This window comes from Octodon degus, unplaced genomic scaffold (genome assembly GCF_000260255.1).
Source record: "Octodon degus isolate 3935 unplaced genomic scaffold, OctDeg1.0 scaffold00058, whole genome shotgun sequence".
NCBI classification, from domain to species: domain Eukaryota; kingdom Metazoa; phylum Chordata; class Mammalia; order Rodentia; family Octodontidae; genus Octodon; species Octodon degus.
In genome coordinates this window covers 5,193,686-5,200,744 of record NW_004524634.1, presented here as the reverse complement: position 1 = coordinate 5,200,744, position 7,059 = coordinate 5,193,686, and positions in this window count along the sequence as shown.

Sequence of the window (7,059 nt, the reverse complement as noted above, 5' to 3'; positions counted from 1 at the left end):
TTTTTGTGGAACCGGGGATTAAACTCAGGCCCTTGCATTTGCCAGGGAAGCGCTTATTCCACTGAGCCATCTCCCCGGCCAGTGAGTTTATTTTTAAAATACATTTTATTGTGTATATTTAATGTTTAAAACATAATGAGATGCAAAAGACAAGAGAACCTAAAATCTATTTATTTAACAAAACTCTCTAATACAGTACCAATATTAAAAATGGTCTTAGGGGCCAGGGAGATAGCTCAGTTGAATAAATGCTTGCCTGGCAAGCGCAAGGGCCTGAGTTCAATCCCTGGTTCTCCGCCTCTGCAAAAAAAAAAATAAATAAAAAAATAAAAGGTCTTCATGTTGTACATTATCTGTATAGAGGTCTTCATCCTACATATCTGCTACTCTGTATTCTTTGATCAACATCTGTCTCAGTTACTCCTCTCATTGCTGGGACAAATTCTGGACATCCAAAATGAAGTAAGGAAAGGTTTATTTAGCTCACAGTTAGTGGAGGTTTCAGTTCATAGTCAGCTGGGTCCAAGGCACAGTGACACATGGCAGAGAGCAGCCTTTCTTGGTGGTGGCAAAGAGCAAAGAGCAAAAGGGAGTGGGAGCAGCAGTGGCAACAGAGAGCAAGTCTGTCTCCCTTCAGCTGCATTCAGCCTATCGCCCCAGGCTGGGTGTAGCACTCACACCATAATCCCAGCAGCACTCACACCCGTAATTCCAGTGGATCATGAGTTAATTGCAGACTCTAGAAGTCTGCCCCATGACTGCATGGAACTCTGGGGGCACAACTAGACACAAACCATAACATCTCCCCTTTTTCCTCTCTCTTTTCCTACCCCCCACTTCACCCTCTGTAGCCAGTCAGTTTCATGGAACCGCTCCCCACCAATAGTCTTTCCAAAAGTAAGCCTTTAATTTGTGGTGCAATTTCTGTCTTATCTTTCATGATTTTTATTTGGAGGCCACATTTACAAAAACATTATTATTAGTATTTTGTTTTTTTGCAGAACTGGGGATTGAACTCAGGCCCTTACACTTGCCAGGCAAGCGCTTATTCTACTGAGCTATCTCCCCAGCCCCCTACAAAAACATTTTTCAATTAATAACCATGTAAATGTTCACTATATTTTATTATGTTGCTTTCATTTTTTATTATGTTGAAATATTTAATCCAGCTAAAATTTATTCTAATGTAAACAGTGACATGGAATTATATCTTATCTATTTACCGAAGGGCTACCCAACATTAATTTAGTAACTAGTCAACACCATTTATTTATTAATTGTCACTAATTTTTGTACTTACTTATCTCAGACTTAAACTAAGGTTTTTAGAACAAGGTTCTGAGTTTGATCTCTGGTATGAAAAAAAAATACAGCTTTAGTTTTTCATATATGCTGAAGTATCAATTACATTTTTTTTCAAACCTTTAAATCATTTTGTGATGTTCCTTCACCCTTTTTCCTAGAGTTTGAAATTCTAGTTGGGATTAGATGTTAACTTTAGAAATATCTATTTCTTTACATTGTTGGACAAAATTATGTCTTCCTATTCATTTAAAACTTTTTTTTTTTTTTTTTTTTTGCAGAACCAGGGATCAAACTCAGGCCCTTGCGCTTGCCAGGGAAGCGCTTATTTCACTGAACCATCTCCCTGGCCCCGCATTTAAAACTTTTGTTACGTTCCTCAATAACAGTTTAAATTTTTCATCATATAGATCCTGCATAGTTCTGTTTTTAAAACTAGACTTTTGTCTTTTAGTTGCTACTATATTAATGTTTTTTATATTTTCCAATTGACTATTATAGCCACACAGTAAATTTATAAATTCAATTATATATGCATATATATATATATATATTATACACATGTAACTAGTCATCTTACTAAATTCACTTGTTTAAAGATTTTCTTTTTTAGGCAGTAGCACTACAGCTGAATTGCTATTAGTAGGTGGGGCCTGGTCGCTGGGGACAGGACCTGGAAAGGTCCATTTACCTCCCTGGCTTCTCTCTTCCCTCTCTGCTTCCTGTCTACCATGAAGGGAGCAGCTTCCTCTGCCCAGACCCTTCCACCACGTGTTTCTGTGTTTGAGTTTGCTGAACATGGGCAGAAATCTCTACAAACTGAACCCAAGTAAACCTCTCCTCCTTTAACTTGTGGGTGTTACTGTTGGTCCTCAGTGGTAAGGAAAGTGACCAAGACATGGAGCCTCCCCGTAGGATTGTTCTTTTAGAGATCAAGCTCTTCACGTGACATTCAGGCCTGCCTCCTGTTAAGGATGGCTTTTAAGTGAAAGCAGAATCTTCTCTTCATTTTCTGACTAAGGACTATGGTTTTCCTGGGAAAGATGTCAACATATACAGAGACTTGGTGAAACTTGGGCTGTTAGGACTCTCTGCCCACTTCTTTTGGCACAACAAGGATGTTCCCTTGAAGGACTACAGCTTCCGAAGGATAATCTGGAATTAACTACTGGACTTAGCCTTCATTATTTATACTTCTTGTTTTTAATAATAGCTGCCATTTGTTGAGTTATGACTGTGTGCTTCAAACAGTACTAAGACTTGTGTATGCAGTTTTATTTAATTTTAATAGTGTTTGCACTGTGAAGAGTTGACTTTGAGGAGAGGGAGGTGAAGTGCCTTGTTGAAGTCTCAGTAAATGACAAAGCCAGGAATCTGTCCCAGACCATGTTCCAGAGCCTGAGCTTGGGATCGTGCATGATGCCCCTCCCCCCACCCAGTGCTGAGGAGCAAATCCTACCTGCAGCTTGCTCTTAGCTGAGATCTACTGGGATGATCATTTGTAGTGTTTTCGTGCTAAGACGCTCACAAAACAATAGCATGCAAATAATTTCACATCAGTTTTCATTTCAAAATGAATTTCTACAAAAACAAGTCCTACATTCAGCTCAAGCAGAATTTTTAGGTAGCCAAAATAACCTTTAACACATTAAATGAAGCATTGTCAGGGCTCCCTTTGCACTTCTCAGAATTGGTTGTTTTATTTATTTGATACAGGTTCTCACTACACAGCTCAGACTCACAGTGTCTGTCTCTGCCTCCCCAGTGCTGGAACTACAAGTGTGTGCCACCACACCTGGTTTCAGGGCCAGGCGCCCCATGGCATGTGGTACCAGGGATTGAACTCAGGTCTTTGTGCTTGCCAAGCAGGCACTTAGACTGTTGAGGTATCTCCCTGGCCCAGAATTGGTTGTTTTTTAAAAAAGTATATGTACAACACCTACATCACAGGTGTTGTCTTTAAACTGTTTCTTCTGATACTCCCCAGAGTGGAGAAATTACTTAATCAAGCCCACTACATGAATGGCAGCATACAGAAGATCAAAAAAAGGAGGATTTGAATTCTATTCCCAGTTCTGGTGGTGGTTTGCTTCTTTTTAACCAATGGGTTATTGTTATAAAGCTGAAAGACTGATTATGATGTGAAAAGAAAATTCTAGTTGATGAATGTCTGCCTCTGAGCAGATGTTTAGTATTAATGAACAGTGCCAAAACACTGTGCCTATCTATAATTTAATCTTTGTACGTTAACCAGCTCCTACCTCCCATATGATGGAACCACATGTAGACTCAGATACTTGTAGTGTTTTGTATGGCTGTAGACTTTGGCAACATGTAAATAACGTATTCAGCAAATTTTTATGATTAAAGAATAAAATTTATTGAATTTTATTATTGAAAGTTGAAATTTAAAATATATGAATACCAATAAAACAATATACTCTTCATGGAAAAAAATTAAATGAAGAAACTGGAGGAAGCCAAATTAGGAAGAGGCCACTAAGGATCTCATAAAATTAATATTTATAAGGGTAATATGTTTCATTGTCTTCAAAGTACTTCACTTGGCTGGGTGAAATGGTGCATGCCTGTAATCCCAGCACTCAGGAGGCTGGGGCAGGAGGATTGCTGTGAGTTCAAGACCAGCCTGGGCTACAAAGTGAGTTTAAGGCAAGCCAGAATTGCATAGTGAAAACCTGTCTCTACAAAACAAAATGAAACAAAACAAACAAACAAATAAGAAAAGAAAAAAAGAGACAAAACAAAATAATAACTTTACTTCAATAACATCTTGTAGTGAGAACTGAATCTGCCTAATAGATCCGGTGACAAGAGCAAACTCTATGAGTTGGTGTGGATGACACCTAGGAAACTCACTCTTGATCTCACAAAAAAGGTCAAACGCCCCAAGCTATTAAGTATGAGGCCAGTCTCTGAGGACAACTCACCTCACACTTTGCCTCTGGGTTGTTAATAGTCCTCCTAGACCATTGGTTCCACTTCTCAGTTTTATTTAGATTGTTTTCATTTTTATTTCACTCTATGAATTGCTGTCTCTCTGTCCCTCTGTCCCTCTCTCTCTGTTTCACTCTCTGTCTCTGTCTCTGTCTTTCTGTCCCTCCAGTGCTGGGGCTTAAACCCAAGGCCTCTGCACTAAGTTACATCCCCAGGCCTTTTTAAATTTTGAGATAGGGTCTCTCTAAATTACAAAATTGCCCAGATTAGGTTCAAATTTGTAATCCTTTTGCCTCAGCCTTCTAGGGTGCTGGGATTATGGGTGTGGATCACTATTCCCAGCTTTGCTTCTCTTTGACCAAGAGTCCAGTTTATACTGCCCTGATGGGGTTGGGGATTTGTGCCTTCCCTAACTGAGTCAAATGGCCTATTTGTTTACCCGTCATTCTATGCAAATTCTATGTCAGTTCCTTAACAAATCATGAAAATCAGGTCTTAACAATTACAAACAACACTCGTGCTAGACCTGGTAGTACATGCCTGTATAATTCCCAGCAGGAGGATTGCTGGGAGTTCAAGGGCAGCCTGGGATACATAGTGAGTTCAAAGCCAGCCTGAACTACATCATGATACCCTGTCTCAAAAAAAAAAAAAAAAAAAAAAATCACTTGCCACTTTTGTTGGGATTTTCTCAGTTCTGGGCCCTGGGTGAATGTAGCCATTCTGCTATAGTATATAGCCATTCTGCTTCACAGATGACAGGGGTAGAAACAGCTTTCCTGAGTGCTCACCCAAGCTGAGTGCTGGAACCAAAGACTTTTCCATTCATTCCAAAGAAATCTAATGCTGTCTTTTGGATCAGCTAGTCACGTAGCCTTTTACCATCTTATAGTGAAAGACAGAACATGAATGAGAGTGAAAAAGAGAGAATTTTTATTCTGATAACATAGTTTTATTAACTTGTTTTTTTTTTTTTTTTTTTTTTTTTTTTTTCGGAACCAAGGACTGAACTCAGGTCCTTGAGCTTGCCAGGTAAGCGCTTACTCTACTGAGCCATCTCCCTGGTCCCTTGTCTTATTAACTTGGACAAAGAATGGTTTGTACAAATAATAGACCCTACTAGCTAATAACAGACAGAAGAAAGGCTACAGATCAAACTTCTAATGTTAGTTATTACCTATTTAGGTAGGACTGTAATTCCCACGCTATTCCCAAGTTCGTAACTAAAAGGACAGCCACATGGTCCAAAACTAGATTTCGTAAATTCACTTAAACAGAAACCTTTTGTGGTCACGGCAGATTCTTTTCTACTGTAAAGTGGGACTCAAGATGCTAAGTGGGCCAGAGGCTCTATTATTCCACCTTGGTGAACTGCATTAAAATAAGACAAAAATGGTTTCAAGTGGAGAGGCTCAGCTCTTAACCACTAACAAAGAACAGCAGCTGCAGCCCTGGCGCTTGTCAAAGATTACAATTCCAAGCTCACTGTCACTAAATATTTATGAAAGTGTCAACAAAGACAAACTCAAAAGAGCTTAAAATTCATGCAGCCTATCTGAGTGCTCAGATGGGACAAAATGCATCACCGAGTCAAGCCAGGTTAGCATACAACTAGCTGCCTCAGCCAGACGACACTGCGTCCTCCCCACCCCCAAGGATCAGGAGAATTTTTCTTAATTGTGCTTCAGGGATGTCATTATTTACACAAACAGAAAACCAGAGCCCTCTGCTTGATGTTTGGGTTTATTTCAAAAATGATAACATTATATATTCTGTGGCTCCCCCACAGTGGAGATGTAAGTAGTCATGGCTTACATCATCTGCTTTATCATTGAAGGTCCTTTGCTGCCTACTTAATTCCCATAGCCTCCCCCTTGCAACCGCATTCAATTTATTTTCTCTTTGTTATATTTTATATATCCCATGAATGTGTCTACACGGTATCTAGAGCTGCCCTAGGTCAAATCCTATGGGACCTGGCATTTAGTAGGTTACAGTACATACTTATTCAATGTATTAAAATGTATTGTTGGAGTATAAGTAACAAAGGTGAAAACAATCATTTCTCCTTCATATGGGTTCCCTCACTTATGGGAAAAGCTGGTTCTCATTGTCCTCCATACATTCATCAATCATGAAGAAATTGCTTTGTGCTCTATGGAGAGTGTGACTCCTTTATCTTAGTGTATTTTCTGCTTCTTGAGAACAAGGGAGCACAGCATCTAATTTCTGTGTACTTTGAACAGGGCTCTTATAACATAGTAGGTACTCAATAAGTGCAAATTAAATGATGAATGGCCTAGGCTTTGGATGTATGACCCACATTTTAGGGAGTGAGGTCATTGCCCCATAGACCACTGCTCTTATCTATCTAAAGCCAACAGACCTTGGTGACCCCATTTACATTTTAGTAATTCACTTACCTTGGGTCAAGTTACCCACAGTGATGATGGTAAGCCCTAGGCACCCATCAGGGACACTGTCTGCCTCTACCTGGTTAGCACCTATTTCTACTACAAATGCCATTATGATTTTCTTTGGAAATGAATGGCCTCACTCTGACTGCATGTGGTTCAGATGTGGCACATGACCCAAGCCAAGGGTGAAGTCATAACTGCAGTCATTACCCAATAACCCATTTCCAGGATTTTTGTTGGAATCAGAGTATCCAGAAGTTTTCTTTTTATCCTGCTGGATTTATCAAGACAACAGGCTGCAAACCTGTAGTTGCCAAAGCTACTTTAGTAGAATAACTGAATTAAATGAACAAACATTAAACAAGTAAAAGTCAGGAGAAGAATA